At 26.0% G+C, this 21,474-nt stretch overlaps 1 protein-coding gene across 2 annotated transcripts in view; it reads right to left on the minus strand.

Moving 5' to 3' along the window:
* Window positions 1–21,474, minus strand: part of Dh31-R (Diuretic hormone 31 Receptor) — a 147,459-nt gene that overhangs the window by 112,786 nt on the left and 13,199 nt on the right. The gene's annotated exons all lie outside the window — the stretch shown is intronic.

Genomic DNA, 21,474 nt, shown 5'->3' on the forward strand with positions numbered 1-21,474 from the left:
AAAATATTTTTTAAACATTGTTTTTTTTTCGAATTTTGAATTTTCACCGGCATTTTGACCAAACATTTTGTTCATATTGCTAAAGCAGAAATGCGCTCTAATATTCGTGTTATAAAATCCATTTGTGATGTAATTATTTCTCATTATAAGCAAGTAAATTATCTCGCACAAATACATCTTAAAGTAATATTGTTTTTTGAAATATGAAACCATCACAAGAGAAAATTTGCGAATGTCGTTCAAACGTCTGATTTAGGAAAAATAATTCAATATATGTTTGCTATGGCTTTTACATACCTAATACCATGTGAATATTTGGACTTATAGTTAGAACATGCTTTTATAAGTTTTTTAACTTTTAGATGATAACACCAATCAAGCCGAAGAGTCAAATAATAATGTTTTACAATAATATTAATTAGAATACATTTTTCCTTAGTTTGCCATTAAATATTATCAATCACAAACACACAAAACCACCTACACTCATTATAAATTCAACTGAACCGATGGTATTTCTCATTTTTAAAGGAAAAAAAAATAAATATAATGATGAGCAGTTTTACTGTTTGGTTTAACTTAGACAGTCCAAAACAAACATAACTTAATAATACGTATTTTAAAAAAATAAATACGTACTTGATAACGTTATATTCGTTAAAATGTTTATTACAATTAAAAATTTTAAAAAACATAATCCCGGCGCCTCCACATTTTCACAACATTTTAAAAATTAATTTGTTTTTATAAAAACATACAATCAACATTAATATCTATTAATTTCAAAAAAAAATTGCGCAAACTTAAATTGATTCAGTTGTTTTTTACATTTATTCACTACATTAGATTTTTACTGATAAAAACTAAATGTAAAATTTTAAAATTATAATTTTTGTCTAATCTCAAAACTTAAAAGAAACAGTTTTAAACAACACAATTTAAGACATAAAAACTATAAAATCAATCCGCTTAGTTCTGTGAAAAATTTTATTCTTATTAAAAAAAAACGCGTTGAAACAAGAAAAAAAGCTGTAACAATTTTTTTTATATAAAGTATCACTTTACTACGTGTTGATAAATTTAAGCAACTCCACCAAAATACCACGCAAAAACGTCGTCCGGCGTCTCCACCATATTTAATATGTACTAGCTGTTTTAAAAATTAGCTGTTAAAAGTTATTCATGCACTGCAAAAAAATACTAGCTAATACAGGGTGCTCAAAAACTGGCGCACCAACTCAGTGGTACGTTATTGAGAAGCAAGTGCAGATTACGGGAAAAATGTTGAAAAAATTCCTAAAGTTATATTTTAAAAAATCTGGAGGTACAAACTTATTGTGTTAACTTCTTTAGTTTTCATTATTTTTTTATGCTTTTATGTTTCATACCAGGTAATCGTTCCGTAACAAAACGATGAATAATTATTTTTAAATTTACTATCAGATTTTAGCAGTTTTTTTTAATTTAAAAAAATTAAAATTCATCCAAAAAATCACAATGTGTAGATGTGCCAACACTGGGAATTATTTCCTAGGAAACCGTTTCAAAAATAATTTATTTTTATTGTTGCTCAAATTCTATTGCGATCATGGCTGTTAGACAACGTTGCCACATATCATTTACCTAAAATTAGTTATTTATCAATAACTTTAATACAAAGAATTTTTTTACTATTTTTACCATTATATGTAACCACTTCTCTACCACACCCATTGAGTTGGTGCGCCAGTTTTTGAGCACGCTGTATAATTTGTACTTTCAATAAAAGATCAATTTATTAATAACTATTTCACAATATTATTATCAATGTTACTTAAAAAAATAATTCCGTAAAATGCGACGTTGGCATTTTTATAGTTTTGAAACAGGTAATACATAAAAAAATCAAAACACTAAAAGACACTATTAAACAAATAAATCAAATTTTTGCAAAAATGTTATACATTTTACGAAGCAAAGTCTGAAAACACAATTCTATCTAATTATTTGGTTAAATGTGGTTGAATGTGCATCTTTATTTTTGTCCAGCTGAACCTGAACAATCTTTAACAAAAATATTAAATGTTTATTTTAGCGCCTCCACCAATTTAACGTAACTTAAAAATTTCAGTTTCAAAAAAATTCTGCTTATTTCACGTTAAGTTAATTTGTCTTTGTCGCATTTTTATTTCCTTTGGTTGTGTTCATCTAATATTGGAATAAAATGAAATTAACACAAATTGATGTGTCAAGTTTTTATTTCATAACAATTTTTCATTTAAATTGTCGCGAATTACTAACAAACACGAGATAATTTTAACGCAAAAATTATAAATGTGGATTTTATTAGAACATACTTTAAAATTATCGATGTCATTATGAGTGAATTTTTTTTTAAACATAGTTTTTTTTCGAATTTTAAATCTAACTACATTTGAGTTTTGTATTTTTTCACCGGCAATAAAATACTAGCTAATATAATTTATACTTTCAATAAAAGATCTAATCATTAATAACTATTTTACAATATTATTATCAATCTTACTTAAAAAAATAATTCCGTAAAATGCGACGTTGGCATTTTTAGTTTTGAAACAGGTAATACATAAGAAAAATCAAAACACTAAAAGACACTATTAAACATATAAATCAAATAAATTTTTGCAAAAATGTTATACATTTTACGAAGCAAAGTCTGAAAACACAATTCTATCTAATAATTTGGTTAAATGTGCATCTTTATTTTTGTCCAGCTCAACCTGAACAATCTCTAACAAAAATATTAAATGTTTATTTTAGCGCCTCCACCAATTTGACGTAACTTAAAAATTTCAGTATAAAAAAAATTGTGCTTATTTCACGTTAGGTTAATTTGTGTTTGTCGCATTTTTATTTCCTTTGGTTGTGTTCAATCCAATATTGGAATAAAATGAAATTAACACAAACTGATGTATCAAGTTTTTATTTCATAACAATTTTTCATTCAAATTTATCGCGAATTACTAACAAACACGAGATAATTTCAACGCAAAAATTATAAATGTGGATTTTATTAGAACATACTTTAAAATTATCGATGTCATTATGAGTGAAAATATTTTTTAAACATTGTTTTTTTTTTCGAACCTTGAATCTTCACCGGCATTTTGACCAAATATTTTGTTCATATTGCTAAAGCAGAAATGCGCTTTAATATAACATTTCGTGATGAATAGGCGGCGTGTGTTAAATAATTCATGTCGTATATACTCATTCATGATTTCGTCTAAAGCTCGGATCTAGGAATTGTTATTTGTCACTATCTTGGCAAAACAGCATAGCTTAAGATCATTTATTTTGCTCGAATACTGAATAAGTGAACGTGTGTTAATTTATATTCGTGTTATAAAATCCATTTGGTATGTTATTATTTCTCATTACAAGCAAGTAAATTATCTCGCAGAAATACATTTCAAAGTGATATTGTTTTTTGAAATATGAAACCATCACAAGAGAAAATTTGCGAATGTCGTTCAAACGTCTGATTTAGAAAAAATAATTCAATATATGTTTACTATGGCTTTTACATACCTAATACCATGTGAATATTTAGACTTATAGTTAGAGCATGCTTTTATAAGTTTTTTAACTTTTAGATAAAAACACCAATCAAGCCGAAGAGTCAAATATTAATGTTTTACAATAATATTAATTAGATTACATTTTTCCCTAGTTTGCCATTAAATATTATCAATCACAAACACACAAAACCACCTACACTCATTATAAATTCAACTGAACCGATGGTATTTCTCATTTTAAAAGAAGAAAAAAAATTATTATAATAATGAGCAGTTTTACTGTTTGGTTTAACTTAGACAGTCCAAAGCAAACATAACTTAATAATACGTATATTAAAAAAATAAATACGTACGTGATAACGTTATATTCGTTAAAATGTTTATTACACTTTAAAATTTTAAAAAATATTATCCCGGCGCCTCCACCATTTCTACAACATTTTTAATAATTAGTTTATTTTTATAAAAAAATACAATCAATATCAATATCTATTTATTTAAAAAAAAGTTGCGCAAACTTTAAATTAATTCAGTTGTTTTTTATTTACTCTCTTAGATTTTTACTGATAAAAACTAAATGTAAAATTTTAATGTTATAATTTTTGTCTGACCTCAAAACTAAAACAAAACATTTTTAAACACATGTTAAGACAAAAACTACAAAATCAGTCCACTTAGTTCCGTGAAAAATTTCACTTTTATTTTAAAAAGAAAACGCGTTGAAACAACAAAAAAAGGTTGTAACAATTTTTTTATATATTGTATCACCTTACTACGTGTTGTTGAATTTAAACAAACCCAACAAACAACCAAGCAGAAACGTAATCAAGCGCCTCCACCATCTTTAACATGTATTAGTTGTTGAAAATTATTCATGCACTCCAAAAAAATAATAGGTTATATAATTTATACTTTCAATAAAAGATCTAATCATTTATAACTCTTTTACAATCAATCTTACTTAACAAAATAATTCGATTAAATTTGACGTTGGCGTTTTTATAATTTTGAAAGAGCTAATCCATAAAAGACATCAAAACATTAAAAGACACTATTAAACAAATGGATCAAATAAATATTTTGCAAAAATGTTATACATTTTACTATGCAAAAGCTCGATTCAAACATATTGTACGATAAGTTACCACTATAAATTTTTATCGACAAAAACATACGTTTATTTAGAAAATCCTTGAATTATTCTTTATTTTGTCAAAATTAAAAAACTAGCATCTGCAAAAAACGATAAACTCAACTATACTATACCATATATTCATACGAATTTTACAAAAAATAAAAACTCAATATGCTTGGTCTCCTAGGACATAGTCAACGAATTGTTTCTGTAATTTAAATAAATGCGTGACAAAGCAATAGAAAAAAATTATACAAACAATTAGTAAATTAAACCTACAATAATTAAAAAAAATGCGCTTGTTTCAAAAGTCGTTGAAGGTATTTTTAAGTTTTACGTATTTATTACCAGGAAAAATAAATTTTCATCGATAAACACTGAACTTTATCTTCAATGTTCTTTAATTTTGTCAAAATCTTAAAACTCAAAGAAAAAGAAAAAAAACTACGTTAAAACAACAAGATAAGAATTACTAAAATATGCAATATATTGTTCAATTTAAGCAATCCTGAAAAAATAACATGCAGAAACTTAGCCTGGCGCCTCCACCATATTTAACAAAAATGTAAATATTATTTAATTCTATAAAATATTAAGGTTAGTTTGTTTACTTTTAAAAAATTTTATTGATAAAATCTGAATTTTAGTTATTTGTAAAAATTTTAAGCATTAAGAATTGAAAATTTATTTTATGCATTTCCGTAAAAATGGCTCACAATTTCAATATACCGTTCTTATTTTAAAAGAAGTTTACGTTAAGGTTTCAAACCAATTAAATGTGCAATTTTACTTGTGCCTAAATAATCTTAAACAAAAATTTTCAACAGTTTATCCTGACGCCTCCACCATTTTTGCAAAAATAATAAATCATTTTAAAAAATCGAGCTTATTTCAATACTATAGTTTAATTTATCTGTCTTGGGCTAAGTAAATTAAAAATAATATGTAGAAAACCCTAAATAATCTTTTCAGTTAAAATAAAAAAACTGTAAAAGACAATGAGACACCTTAATCAATAATCATACCATACCAAATTTTCTAAAAATTGAAATTTTTAGATGTAAAAAAATTAAACTTGTTTTCATCGACTTTGTTTTAAAAGAAATTCTAATCTGGAATCAAATTGCGTTAAAGCAATAAAAAAATTAGACAAAATTTAAATTAAACAAACAAATTTCAAGCTTAGCCTGCCGCCTCTACCATTTTCCCGTATTTTTAAAAATGTACGAAAGTCTCATTTCCAAAAATAATTGCGCTTTTAAAAGTTCATTCGGTTTCTTTAATAATATGAATTTTTATCCATAAAAACTGAGCTTTATCCTATTAAGTGCTCGTAAATTTTGACAAAATCTTAAAACCAAAAATTTATAAATTTAATGAGAGAATTGTACACATTTAAACTCAAGATGCATGTTTACGTATAATTGGCTTTAAAGTAGAAAGTCATAGAGGATTACTTGATTAAACGTGCCAGTTTACTTTTTTTTGTTAAATTAGAACAACCGTAAAGAAAAATAACTTAAAAAATTGTACCCCGGCGCATCCACCATTTTTCATAATTATAAACTGTTATTTACTTGCATCTGTAAAATACCTAGTACCGTTAAAAACCGAAAACTGTTAATTTAAATTTTTTGTCGTAATGTTACTACCTAAAAAATAGCAAACTCCGTAGTATTTGAAAAACACCCTAAAATGGCAGCATGTTTTTACCACCACTTCCAACATTTTTGCTAAAGATTTCGAACACGTTTAAATCATATTTATTCTTCAAAACTGTCAAAATTTCCGTTTTGACAACTGTTTTATTTATTTGTTTTATTCTAAATCGGTTTATTTAATCATTTATTTTATCGTGGTTGATAATCCTCTCGTTTTCACTCGACGTTTAAAAATCCACTCGGCAATAAAGCGATTTACACACAAACTCGGTAAACAAATAACTATTCTTCTTAATCTCAAATCCAAAAAAAAAGTATAAAAAAACATTTAATTAGTAAAAAATACACATTTTAAGATGCAAAAATTTGGTCACACCGCTTAATTTTGTTAAAAATGATTAAGAAGTAATAACAATGGTCTCCAACAAAATGCTCCTTTAAATAAAATTAGTACAAAGATGAACATTACATGCTTTCATTTTTTTACTTTTATGCAAGTTATATTGGCAGTGCTGACCTGGAAGTCATCTCATCAGTCATAACTGTAATTTACTGTGTAATCTGTTTGCAACGTCAAGTCGTTTATTAATAAAGCCCGAATAATTAACAAAATTTCTAAGTGGAAATTGTTTGAACAGATTTTGATAAATTAAACTGAACAAAATCAAACACCAAAAATAGAAAGTAGAAAAATAGTATATTACACTCGTTTTGTATAACTTAAATGAAACATTTCATTCGTGCCACAATAGAACGTCTTATAAAACTTGTATAATAGTATACTATTGTGTGTTTCGTTATTCTCTACAAACGATTTCAGTTAATAGGAAGATAAAAAAGCTAAAAACCCACAATAGACAATCGTTTCCTTTTATAGTGGTCTAAAATAATTATAACTAATTATAAATTATAAAATAACTAATTGTTTTGACTAACACTTAGATTTTTTACCGAAAATCTCAGCGTAGTATCAATAAACATTAAGAAAGGTTTCATCACGAAATATCACACATAAATACGACGGTACAATGAAAATTATTCAGAAGATCCCCAAAACAATAAAAGCACGTTTTTATTGATTAAAACTAATGGAAAGTATAAAAAAAACTTAAAAAAATTATGTAAATATGCAATTAGTTTGGAACGAATTATAACATTTTTGCAATCATTAAGTTTACAGTTATAGTTTTAAGTAAAATTAACGATTTATTTAGAAAAGCTATTACAAAAGTTTATGTGATACCTATTTTTTGTTATATTTCAATTCAATAGGAAAGAGAAAAAAAGTTATTTTTTGCACACCTGTGTAATTATTGTTTTAATTTCTTGCTTAATATTCATTCGTAAAAGAGCAAAAAAATTTTAGTTTTGAACTGCTTTTTTAATTTGTTTCGTATAATCGTACTTCATTTGTTATAATAGAAATCTGATAAAAATTGTTCCGTAGCACAAAGTTGTGATTTATGACGCTTTTATCTAACAAGAATTGTGTTTATTTTAAACTTTAAATCGAAGCAAGAATAAATGTTAAACCAGAAAACGTTAATAGAATGAGCGGTAGTTGAGTATTGGACAAAACTTGTTCAGATTGTATTGAATTTTATATAGACAATAAATTTCACACAATCCAATTTCGAATGAATACCCGCCCGAATGTTAAAGTGTAGACAAAACATGATTTCATTTAATTTCATTTTAGATTTGATTTTTCGCTTGACATGCTCATCAGCTCGATATCACCTAATTTCCGTTCATAAAACGTGTGCGTTATATTAAAATGAGATTCCACTGATAAGCTCAGCTTAATTTGCGTTCATGTTTATTTTAAGCTGACTTTTACAGCCGTTTCTACTTAAAGTTGGAACATAAAACACAATTAAGCTGCGACTCTTAATAAAATCGTGCACCTGATGCTTTGAGGAAAAAAACTACACAAGTTTTCTGGTTTATTAAATCGCAGATTTGGGTAATGAATGTCGTCGTGCACTGTAAACATAAATCGAAATTGGATTGATTTATGACTGGGCTAAAACCGGAATCACGGTTTGCGGTCGAATTTAAATTGTAATAAATATTTACGGGATTTATCAACGCTCAATTTGCACATGCTGAAACACCTTAATTAAGTGGAAATTATCCTGTTAAGTTTGCTTCAGGTACAAAATCAGACTTTAATTTTCTCACATTGATTGCAGAGGGAATTTAGCCGTCGATAATGGCAGTGATACTGAACAGAAGAGTTTGTTCTATTTATATGTTGTGTTCTTATTAGAAGAGCAAATAAGATAAGTGAGGTAGAAAAATTAATCTTTTTGGCGGAACGAACTGCTCTTGTAGTGTGCAGAATTTCATTTACTCTGTCGGAATAAATTAGAATTTTGATCATTTTGGTATTTACCAAGGAAAACACTATAAAAAAGAATGCAAATAACTCAGGAATAAATCTGCAGAATTGAATTGAGAATTATTCGGTTTTCCACTGGCTTCAAAATCAGCTAATCTAAATTAGCACCCAATGTTTGAGTTTCGAGTGCTGGATGAAATAAAAAAGTCGCTTTATTGCGGAGTTTATTAAAAATGAGTCAAACACAAATTAATGAAAATTAATTTCTGTAAAGATTAAATTATAAATATAAGTTGTTAAAAATTAAAGAATTATTAATTAATTTTTTCATTTTATTGCAGTTTAAAATTGTAGTGAGGTTTTGTATAATTAAATTTAAAATACAGTGGTGTTTTTTAATTTTTGTTTTGCGTTTAACAAACTATTTTAGCAAATATTTTTTTACTAACTTGAAAAATTGCAACAAGCGATTGCAAAAACACATTCGGAAATAAATTGTTCTAACTAGCCTTTCTTATTGGATATAAAGCAAGTTTAGTACTTTTTTTAAAATATTACGCCTGGCCGTATTTTAAAAGCTTTTATTTAACTTGCTTTGTTGTCTGTCTGTCTGTTTCATATTTTTGGAGTCAAATTTAAAAGGGTTCCCGTTGTACAAATGAATTGAAATTTTGCATACTTACTTAATCTGCGTGACAATGCAATCCTTTGTGCTTAAATACCCCCTAAAAAATTAACTAGGGTTTTGAAATTTTAAGTTATGTTTACTAATAGGTTTTCGATGTGTACATATCGAAACTTATACTAACATTAACGGTATGTTGGTCTTGGGAAATATATTAATACCTAATCATTTTCATTACGTTTCGTTACAAACAAATGTCGCCATTTTTTTTAAATTCATTTATCTTGGACGATAGAGTATAGACACAGAGCAGAGGTTAGGATGTGTTAAAATAATACGGCGAAAATAAATCTCAGAGAAAAAAATGTTTTGAATAAGTAAAGGCTAAAAAGCAATAGATAAAAATGTATAATTTTTTGAAAAATGCACGAAAAAGCAAAAAATAATGTTGTTCTATCAGTGGAAAATATTTTTGCTTACAAATTAGGATTTTAAAATATAAAAAATTACTTTCTTAAATTGTGCACTGTTCCCAAAGCTTTCATATATTTTAAAATCCTAATTTGTAAATAAAAATATTCTCCTCTGAGAGAAAAACACAAGTTTTTACTTTTTAGTGTATTTTATAAATAAAAGCTTTTTTTTAAACATTTTTTTAATTTCTTTATTCAAATTAATAATTATTTCTCGTTTATTTTACGACAAATCGCAAAAAGTCTTCATGTAAAACATTTTCCAGATTGTAAAATATTGTTATATATTGAAACTTGTTGGAGGTAGTGGATGAAAATGTAGCTGAAATTGATCGTACTATTTCGTATTTTCCAACAGAAAATTTGTTTAGAATAAATCAAATAGCGCAAAATCTTAATATGAAACGTTTTTAAAATTTGATTTTATTAGAATTACATAAGATTTTTTACTTTTTGTGTTATGTATTCAACAAATTAAGAAACTTTAAAACGTATAAGTAAAATTAAAACTTTAATTAAATTAAAATAAATATAAAAACTGGAACGTTTTTCAGATGATTGTAAATTTTTGGGATTATATTCTTTTTGTATATTATGTATGTGGGAAAAAAATTTTTGCTCTAAAGGAGAAGAGTTTTAGACTTTTCAACAGAAAATTTGCAACTAGCAAAAATTTTAATCAGAAACGTTTTTCGGATTGTTAATTGAGTTTCAGAATTTTTTTAAAATATGGGATGTTTCCCATATTTTTACGAGGCCTGCGCCTAATATACGCTCCCAAACATACAAAAGAAACAGAATAATAAACACAAAAAACTAAGATTAATTATTTATTTTTTGAAAACCCATAACAGTTGTTGTCAAAGTAATCACTGTTACATTGATAGTGTCATAAATTGCTATTTATATAAGCATCGTTGTTCTAGAATAACATTACAAAAATTATAAATTTCTATTAATTAATACTTTCATATTAGAAAAAGTAACAAAATTATAAAAAAATACATTTATACAAAAAAATTCTCGAATAATGTATATTTATTTAAAAGGGAACGCTGAACTATTAGTTTTTCAGATACATAGTTAAAAATACTTTATACAGAGTCACTCTATACCTACGTGTATTCAAAAACTTTTAAGTTATTTGTGATTGTTACAAACAATTTAAAATTTTTGAATGTTTTCTAGCATGTAAACTATTACAAATAAAAAGTTGTTTATTTGTTTAGAGCCCATTCACGTTGTTAGCTTTTAATAACAAATTAAATTTTAACAGAACATTCTATAAACCTTAAACCTCAAAATGAAAAAGTAAAAACTGTATAATTGTTATTATTCAACAATGATATTCAGCAATATTATATTACTTAGTTCCAGATCAGATTTAAATGATTGGCAAACAATTATGCTTTTGAAACGCAGAAAAAAACTAGGTTCACATTTAAACACGGCTTTAAAGAATCCAAAAATAATTTAAAAAAGTTTAGAATAAAGTTCAAAAACAAAGCCAACAAATAATCTAGACAAATTCTAATAGAAACTAAAAAAAATAATAAAAAAACACAGTGTGTTTACAAAAGAATTTTGAATACCGTCTATAGAAAAACCTAAAAAGAATCTAGTGAAGAAATTTTAAGATGGGCTATAAAATAATTTAAAGAAGACTCCAAATTTTAGCTCTACAAGAGAGTCAGAGAAGAATCTTCTCAAATATTAAAGGAGAGTACAGAAACAATAAAGAATAATCTAGAAACTTTTCGAATACACATTTAAAAAATTTGAATTTAAAAAAAAACTGAAAGCAAAGGTAATTATAAAAGAATTTTGAGTAAAGTCTCTAAAAAAAATATATAGAGAAAAACAAATGTGTTATAATTAAATAATTTAATGAAACAGCTTTAAATAAAATTCAGAATCAAATATTTAGTAAGATTTAAAGAAGAGTACAGGATACAGAACTATAGCTGAAGAATACATAACCTAGAAAATTTCGAAACAAAACAAAAAATTTAAAATAAACACAGAATAGAAAAAAAAACTGATTTTGTTTAACGTGTATGATGCTTGCCAAAACGAGTAAGCGCAGATAACAAGTTCTGAAAATTATTAAGTTAAACAGTAACGGTCTATTGATAACGTACTATAAATAATTTTTTTTCTAAATTCCAAATAAATTTAAAAAAAAATCCGGCAATTTTAATTTTTAAAAAAAGTTGCCAAATTAATTAAGTAGCCTCGACTGTTAACAAGTTACGTACTCGGTGACAGAACATCATGCCAAAATTAGACGTTAAAAAACTAAAAATTTTGTAACGGGATTAGAAAAAAATATTTAAATTTCTCAAAAAAAAGAACAAAATAATGTTTTTCTTGTTAACAAATAAAAAAGTAGCACAACGAAGAGATAATGATTGAAAAAGTGGACCTGAAACAAATTGTGCCCTAAATTCTCTCATTAGTCAAAAATTTCAAAAATTTCGTAGAAAAAATACAAAACCATTTTTTTATTTTTATTTAACACAACTATCGGGCAAGTAAAAACTTTGTACAATTTTTATTATTCAATAGTAACTGGATGTGCAGCTAATAATAACTGTCAAACCATTATGCTTTTGTGACACAGAATTTTAACCACGACACGTGAACATAAAGCTCTGAAAAATCCTGCTGCAGGTGGCAAAATGCCCGATCACGATCCTGTAAATAATGTCGTGCTTTCATACCTATTAAAACAAGAGTCTATAAAGCTTAAATTTCATTTTGTTTTATTTGAAAGTGTTGGATGTACTTACAATCCGTGTAGGAAACTTGCTTGCATGGCATGAAGCCTTATGAATATTGAGTTCCGTATTACATTGACCTACTAACTTGTACTGACAATAATTACACTCATACTTGTTTTGAAAAGTGATCAAATATCTCTTATTACTTATTAGTGTTTTACTTTATATAGTCTACTGGATAATAAAAGTGTTACTAAAGTATAACAATATTATGGCAACTTTATTTAATTAATTAACAAAAGGTAATAATATATTCCTGAAATATTTAATTAAATTGGATATTATGCGTATAAAACTCGTTTATTAGTAGAAATAATTAATTTTACAAAACTATTGATTTATACTTAGATTTACGGAAGAATAAGGAGAATAATCGTTTTTCAATAAAATTTTCCAGCATTTTTATTAAAAAATGGATAAGTAATTTTTTACATTTTCTGAATTATAGATGGGATATACGTTTTTATCGCACACGAAGCGAGCCAAAACGTAAAAATAATTTAATTAATAAAAGTTAATGCATACATATGATGTTTTATCCTAATTAAAGTTCGAATTGTTTGTACACTATTTCATAAACACGGTTCAAGTATTCTAGCGACATACAATTTATGCAAGGCAAATTGCTAAGGACAATAAAATCGTTAACAATAACGCGCAATTAGCAAGTACAAAAGCGGCTACTGATGTCTTCAAATTAATTGCTAGATCACAATTGACTTAAAAAAAAAGTAAAATGTTCTATTATTTCTAGTTTTATCAAGACAGTTTCTGGGTTTGTTCTAATTTTTTAGAGTTTCCTTCTAAAATAAGCATCCAATAATAAACTGCTTGAAACAATGATCGGCTGTTCTATTATCACATTGTACGTAGCATATTTTTTGTACCTTTATAAAGGTGTTGCGTATAATGCCCACATTAGAAACATTGGGAGCTCTAATAATGATAATAATCATCTCAAAATTTGTATACAACCATAATCTTTTCGGTCCTGCTCAATGAAAATATTTTCAGGATGATGATACTTCCGGTTTTACCGGAAGTCGCTATTAGTTTCCTTATTTTAAATGGAAAGTTATATTTTTAATGCGTTTTTGGATTACTAGAGTGATTTTAAGGTAGTTTCCATAAGCTCTTTCTATCACTATATGTTGCCGTTTACAAAATATTTAGGGTATTAATTTTTTTTGGATTTTCATCTTCTAGTTTCAAAAATCGTAAACTCTGCCATGTTTAAAAATGTGGAAATATTTTTTAACTCATTTGAAAGATATTTCCTTCAGTTTCTTAAATTTTAAGAAAAGAATAACAAACTCCAAATGTTTAAAGTTAATTTTTCAGAACTTTAAGCACCTTCAACTCATTTTTTTTTCAAATGAAATTCCACAAGTTTTAATCCATTAAATTGTAGAGAATTTAATTCTGATCTGTACTAGCATTCCCCATACTTATGTTTAATTGTTTTTAAGTTACAATAACTTTTTGTTGTGATTGAGAAAGTCATTAGCCATAGGCTTTTTCTCATAGGTTGCCATGGAAACAAATGAAAAAATGTGAGAAATTAAAGTTTTTTAAACCAACATTCAAAAAATCTATTTTGGTTTTAGGAGAAGAATAACACAATTTTTAACAGTTTATTGTTTAAGTTTAATCAAAAATATTTTTATGACAAACTATGCAAAAATAGCTGTAATTAGTAAGAAATTTTCGTCAATGACAAAAAACAACATAACTTCAAAATTATGACAGATAAGTAATACACAGATGGGAAATACTAGTACAGATCAATGCAGAAAAAAAGTTTTCTTCATCCAGTAAAATAAAAATTGGGAAATCCCATTTGAAAAACTTAAGTTATAGGTACTTGAAATTGTCCAAACTTAACCTTAAAATGTTTGGGTTTATTACCTTCGTTTTCAATTTTGAACACACAGGAGAACAGATATAAACTTTCTCTTTTAATACTTCAAATATGATTTCGAAATCTCTAAAACTAAGATTTTTTAAGTAACAGGTTCAAATACAAAAATTTTCAAAAAATCCTAAATATCTCGAAAACGGGTAAACTTAGGTATAGAAAAAGCCGATAAAAACGACCTTAAAATAACTCAGTTAATCCAAAAACGCAGTGAGAAACCTAGCATTCTGTTTAAAATAAGAAAGTTGATAGAGACTTCCGGTATAACCGAAAGTACCTCCATCTTGAAAATATTTTCATTGAGCAGAACTCAACAAAATATGATTGAGTACCAACTTTCAGATAAATACCTTTACTAGATTTTTTTACTACTTCTAATGTAGGGTTTAGACGGAACAGCCTGTATAAACTTTTTTTGAGTGAAATTGGGTTTAAGATTATCAACGAAAAATTTGATAATCTTAAATCAAGTGCTTAGAGAAAATTTAGTTTCCCTTTATTTTCTTGTATAATGTGTGTGTATGAAACAGTAGCTCTATAGTTCATTTTTTAAATAATCAACTGTCAGTGTCAAAGTTTTAATAAAGACCAGACTGTATCACCTTAAAAGTTCATGTCCAACCACTTTTGAAACTAGCTGTATGTCGTATTTGACATTTTGAATACCAGATTTGACATTTTTGAAAATTGGACGTTAGTGTTAATCGTTAATTCGTTAGTCTAAATGTGGTCTAAAACAACTAGATGTGTTTTTGTACGTGTTTTAAACTGGAGAGAACATTACATCAACCTTCATTCAAAAAAATTACTTTTTATGATAATGCCAACCTGACGGTTCTTAGACAGTTGATTATAAAAAAAATCGACTATAATTGGTCGAACAATTTCGTATTTTTCGACGGAATCTGTCGTTTTTGACACTGTTCTAGTTTTCCCTACTTTTTTCGTTTTTGTTTTCTAAAATAAACGGCCTCAATAGAATTGTTTGAATAAAAATTAAAGTGAACTTAAAAGGACCTCAAACACAGCTAGATCAATAAAGATTACTCTATAGAAATTGTTTGAATGTAAATTATTTTATCATCCTCGTATCTAAGTCGTGTTCGGTTGCAGTTCTCTATTTAGAATTAAACTAATGCACTACGTGAGAATAGTTTCTGAATTCGAACAGCCCTGTGTGACTTATTAATGTTCTGCAAACAGGAAGCAAAAACAACTTACGAGTAAATCATTTATTTGGATAACTAATTCTCAACGTAAACTCTAGTGCTTTATATTCAACAAAATTCTCGTAGTTTTACTGGCATGTTTATTAAACGACTATGAAATGTTATAAGCAGCAGCAAAAAAAATAGCCAAGAAACAATATTTTTATTTTATTTCAGGTAAATTGTTTCTAATCTTGGTGACTTCTAAAAATATTCTGAGATCGTTTAAATTCGTCTGGGATAATTCAAAAATATGATCAATTCTAAAGTCATCTAAAGAATAGATAGAAAATAATATTATTCTAAATAATTGTAATTAATTGAAAAATATTGTTGGGAAAATCCATTTCAATATTAGGGTCAAATTATTTTTCTCCTTTTTCTATAAAAACAATCGAGGATAAGTTCTAAACAAAACTATAGAATATTTCTAAAAAGAGGCAGTATTTAGAGTATGTAGGTACAGTGTTTTTATAAAATAATTTTGAGATAGATTTAGAGTGCAAATTTCAGATCTAAAAATGGTTTTAAAAAAATCATAGAAAAATCATCAGAAATATTTAAAGTAGATTACAAATCTTAAGCTAAAAGATGATTAAAAAAAAACAAACATTTTTTTTAAAGACGTAGAATGAAAACTAAGAGAGAATTAGAAAAATGTAGAAAAAAAGTTAAAAAAAATTGAGTACAGTCTACAGCATAGTTCTTGAGAAAAACTCTAGAGAAGAATATATTAGCGAATATAAAATTGTCTAAAAAAGAATGCAGTTTTCACATCTTATAACGGTTTTTAATAAAGAATAAAGAAAATACTAAACAAGGAGTACTATACGTTAAAGAAACAACGCTAAAAACAATTTAGAAAAATTACAAACAAAACAATAAATTTTGTAAAGAAGCCAAGTAGCTTCAAAAAATATTTTTTGAAAATATAGAAGAAAAATAAAGTTCATAAAATAATTTTGAATACAGTCTACAAAATAGTTCTAAAAAAGCATCTGAAAAAAAAATTTTATCAGAATCTAAAAAGAGTTCAGAAACAAAGCTAAAAGATAATCAACAAGAATTCTAAAAAAACAATAACAGAATATTGAGGATACATAGAATTTAAGAAATAATATAGAAAACCTGAAAAAGTGTTTATAAAAGATTTTGAATACAGTCTAGAAAATAATCCTGTTAAAATATATTTTAAAATAATTTAAAGAAATAAAGCTGAGGAATGATATATAAAACATTCAAACAAAAAAAAATTGAAAAAGTTTCAGAGTAGAGTCTAGATAATGATTTTAAAAATGTAGCAAAAGTAATTATTAAAGAATTTTGAGTAAACACTTCAAAATAATTAAAAAAAAATCAGAAGCAATACTTCAGAAAAATTTAGAGAATATTACATATTCAAAGCTAAAGAATAATCCAAACCAAAAGAAAAGAAAAAGACGAAGAATAAAAACTAAGAAAGAATTAGAAAAATGTAGAAAAAATGTTTATAAAAAATTTTTGATATAAAAAAATTTTGAGTACATTCTCCACAATTTATTAGCAGTTTTAAAACAGGTTACAAATAGTCTAAAAAGATGCATATTTCAAGAAAAGAGTGTTCTTAAGAATAAATGCAAAATCTTCAGAAGAATTTAGAAATGTGAATAAAAACAATGCTAAAAACAACTAAAAAAATTACAAACAAAAAAAGCATTTCATAAAAGCGATTCAGTAATTTTTTTCATAATGTAAAAAAGTGTTTATATAAAAATTTAAATACAATCTGCAAAATTATTATAAAAAAGAAACCTGATTTCAGATTTAAACACACTTTCAATCAAAGAACATTTTAATTATCTAGAAATTAAAAAAAAACTATAAAAGAATATTGAAAAAACACAAAGTCGCATTTACAAAAGAATTTGAAAACGCAGAAAAAATGTTTATCTAAGATTTTTGAATACAATCTAATAAAAAACTCCTAATTGCGTCCAAATTTCTAAGCTAGAAAGGGTTTTAAAAAGCAATTAGAAAAGAATCTTCACGAATATTTAATAAAAAGTACAGACACAACGCTAAAGAATAATCTAAAAAAAATCAAACAAAACAAAAAATTAGAAAAAGTTAAGTCTTGAAAATAAATTTAAAAAAAATCAAAGAATTTAAAAAAAATTCAGACCAGAAGTGATTATAAAAAACTAAATAAAAAATTCAAAATAATTAAAGAAAACTAAAGAAGAACTTTAAAAAGAAAATTTAAGATGCATTATAAAATAATTCAAAGAAACAACTTTACAAAAAAATGAGAAATAAATTATGAAAAAATTTAAAGGACAGTACAGAAAGAATAAAGAATATCCACATATAAACAATAAAATTCCCAAACACATCAAAAAATTTCAAATATGCAAAGCAAAAACTAAAAAAATGGGAACAATGTAAAACAATTAATTATAAACAAATTTTGTAACGGTACAGACATATTTACAGACATATTTACGGTAAAAATATTTTTTTAAAACATCAGGAGAATAAAAGGTTCGAAAAATTTAAAATATCTGATTTCATGTCTTTATAAAAGAAGCAGAGAAAAATCTTCAGAAAAATCGATGATAGAATACAGAAGCAATGCACTTGTAATAGTAAACTTGTCACCACATACTTTGTATCAAAAATTTAATAAGTTATTGATTTATTTTGTAGTAAAAAAATTAAAATTGGCTTTAAATTTAATAGATTTGATTTTAAGTGTAGTGACGCATCTATAATCCTGAGAATAAATCTTATTATTTGTTAGCTAAAACTAACTGCATAGGTTTCAGTAAAATATCCGAGAAATAATTTCATAATTCAAGTTGTAATTATTCTCAGATTTTTTGTTTGCTTAGAAAAACGTAACAACGAACGTATCGCACAACCAGCACTGTTTTGTGTATGAAGCCAAAAATATTCAAAAGTTATTTACTGAAATAAAACTCTCTAGATGGAATAAATTAAATTCCTTTGAGGCCCAGACCACACCTCACTAACAAACCGGATGCACTCGTAGCCAGCAGTTAATTTATAAAGCTTTAAAAACTCAATTTAGTATGACTTGATTAACTTTTGTCCAAGAAATTACAGCAGCTTACACTGATGACCTTTAACTTCTTCCAGAGCTTTATTATGTCCGTAATTTTCACAAAAAGTGTGAGATTAAACTAAAGTTGAAGCTTAACACTACGGTCTAGTTCATAATAAAACTTTTGAGTATTTTCGATTGTGTTGACTTGCATTTTATTTGTGCCTTCAGTGCGTTAAAAATGACAATAAATTCTGCAAATAAAACGACATGAAAAGTAATAAATCGAGTAAAAATTATGGAGTAGTAAAGCGGGAGCTTTACGTCGGATTGAAGATGAATTATAGCAACTAATGTAACGCAATATTTATATTTACGGTTACTCCACGTAAAAGCAAAATTTAATTATTTTTATCGATTTTTAACACCTTGTTGGACATAATTACAATTAACAAATTTGAGTTATGTCGTGTCATAAAGTCGATAGTAAACATATGACCTAAATTCAGATAAGCAACCTGAAAGGGTTAATGGTTATTGATGACACGCAAAAAAGACATTACACTGTCAATACATATTTTACAGTATTTTTTGCGCAAAGAATAATTTCATATTTCTTTCAGTTTATATGAGAGAAATAATATGATTTGCCCAAAGCATCTTCCATTGCTTTATTTTATTAATGTATAATTTGTTCGCTAAATGAAAAAATAAAATCCATCTCAACCTGTTCCAGAATATTTAATTTTGTGAATGTTTTTACAACGAAGTAACGTTTAGTTAATTTTAGTTTAACGATTGTTTGTGTTATTATTAGAAGGTTATTAAATGAAACAGCATCATAATTGTCTAACATATGGTTCATTTAAAGATATTTTCTTAGGAATAACAGACGAACTATTGTTGTAATTAGCAAATTAAAAAATAATTATTATTTTTCAGTCCTGTCTTTTAATTAGTGGTGTTCAAAATATTTACATCAATCAAATGACAAATTGATCACTAAAAAAATTATGGTGAAGTTTGTCGCCTCCTAAAAAGTAGATAACAATGTTCTTAATGGTTTATGAATCAATTTATGTCTTGTTTTCTTATTTCAAACAATGTGGAATGTATTGATCGTGAGTCAGTGTTTGTCTAATTGGACATTTATACTTTGTTGTTTTTTAAAACGCTACACCTGAAAATTTTTTTTAAAATATGCAGTTACATATTTCCGAGTATTTAAAATACGAAACAAAGTAAAAAATTCTTTTACTATTTACATATTTTCTAACAATTTAATTAACTACATTATATAATTACTGATAATCATAATTAATTCTTAAAGGAAGAATACACAAAGTATGTTTAAAGTACAATGTGTTTTTAAATGATTGTCATCTAATTAATTTTGAAATTGAGATACATGTGTAAAAAATTGTGCCGCTCTGCTCAATAAATGTCAAAACTGTTAGTTGTAAAATTCACAAATTGTCAATTAAATAATTTTAAATATTTCATTAAAATGCAAGTAAAGTGTTACACTGTGCAAGAAAACACTTTTGTTGTCGAAGCTTATTTCTGAATGTTAATATTCGGTGTCTAAATGTCTATCATTAATTCTATAAAGCGGCATTTCTGATCTAACGTAGGAAACTCACAGACGACTAGATGAGAATCATTTAAAAACACATTGTATATCCGAATCTTTAATTAATTAATATTAATTGTAGAGAATTATTAAAAAAATTTGGAAAAGTTTAGATGCATAAGGAAAAAATAATTTATTTTTTACCAAATGCTGATATCTGTGTGATTATTAATATTTTCGCTGATAAATTTAATTTTAAAAATTTCCTACCGATTTTGACTTTGGAGTATGCTCCTAATATTGTTGAATTAATTATTATGAAAACATTACCTTTAACAAACAAAACTCTCATAATATGATTCTATTTAAAAAATCAAACTAACGGTTTCTCGTACGATAAGAATAGAATTCAACGTTTTGAAAAAAATTTCCACGACAAAAATGGGTAATATTCGGCAAAAAAATATAAATTTACGAGAGCATTAAACAGATAATATATTACAAAAATTTGTAACAAAAACTAAACTTTAAATTCAATATAAAAGTACATTATAAAATTAGAAAATCATTTAAACGGAAAACAAATACAGTGAAACTTCCCTTAATGGATACCTCCGAATAATGGACACCTCTTCACAACGGACATTTTTGTGGAAACGTAACAAAACCTATATTAAAATTTTGCACCTCTCATTAAGGGATACCTCTACAACGGACAGTTAAAGGTTCCCCATCGGTGTCCGTTGTTAAGAGCTTTCACTGTACAACCAAACTAAAATTTCTAGTTTCAATAATATGTTTGTTTTTTTACCCTATAACATTATTAGTGCGCATTGGTTTATTTGGCGTTGAATCTCCTTTTCTGACGATTGGTAACCTCTGATTTATAAGTTTATAACTTTATAACTAAACCAAATGAAAAAATCTACACAAAAAGTATAGTCGCATATTTTGACTTCTTGGCGTAGAAAAAAACCTACATTTTGATGTAATAATTGTCATTTCATTTCAGTAGCCATCTTGTGAAAAATAAAATAAATAAATAAAAAAATAGAGTGACAATTTTAGAAATACCAATTTGAAAAACGTTTCCTACTGCACATCTCGACTAGAATTATTCACTCGTAAAAAAAAATAAAGTACAAGAAAATACCTATAATGTTTCATAGTAG

The sequence above is a fragment of the Tribolium castaneum genome, chromosome 2 (assembly GCF_031307605.1).
Source record: "Tribolium castaneum strain GA2 chromosome 2, icTriCast1.1, whole genome shotgun sequence".
NCBI classification, from domain to species: domain Eukaryota; kingdom Metazoa; phylum Arthropoda; class Insecta; order Coleoptera; family Tenebrionidae; genus Tribolium; species Tribolium castaneum.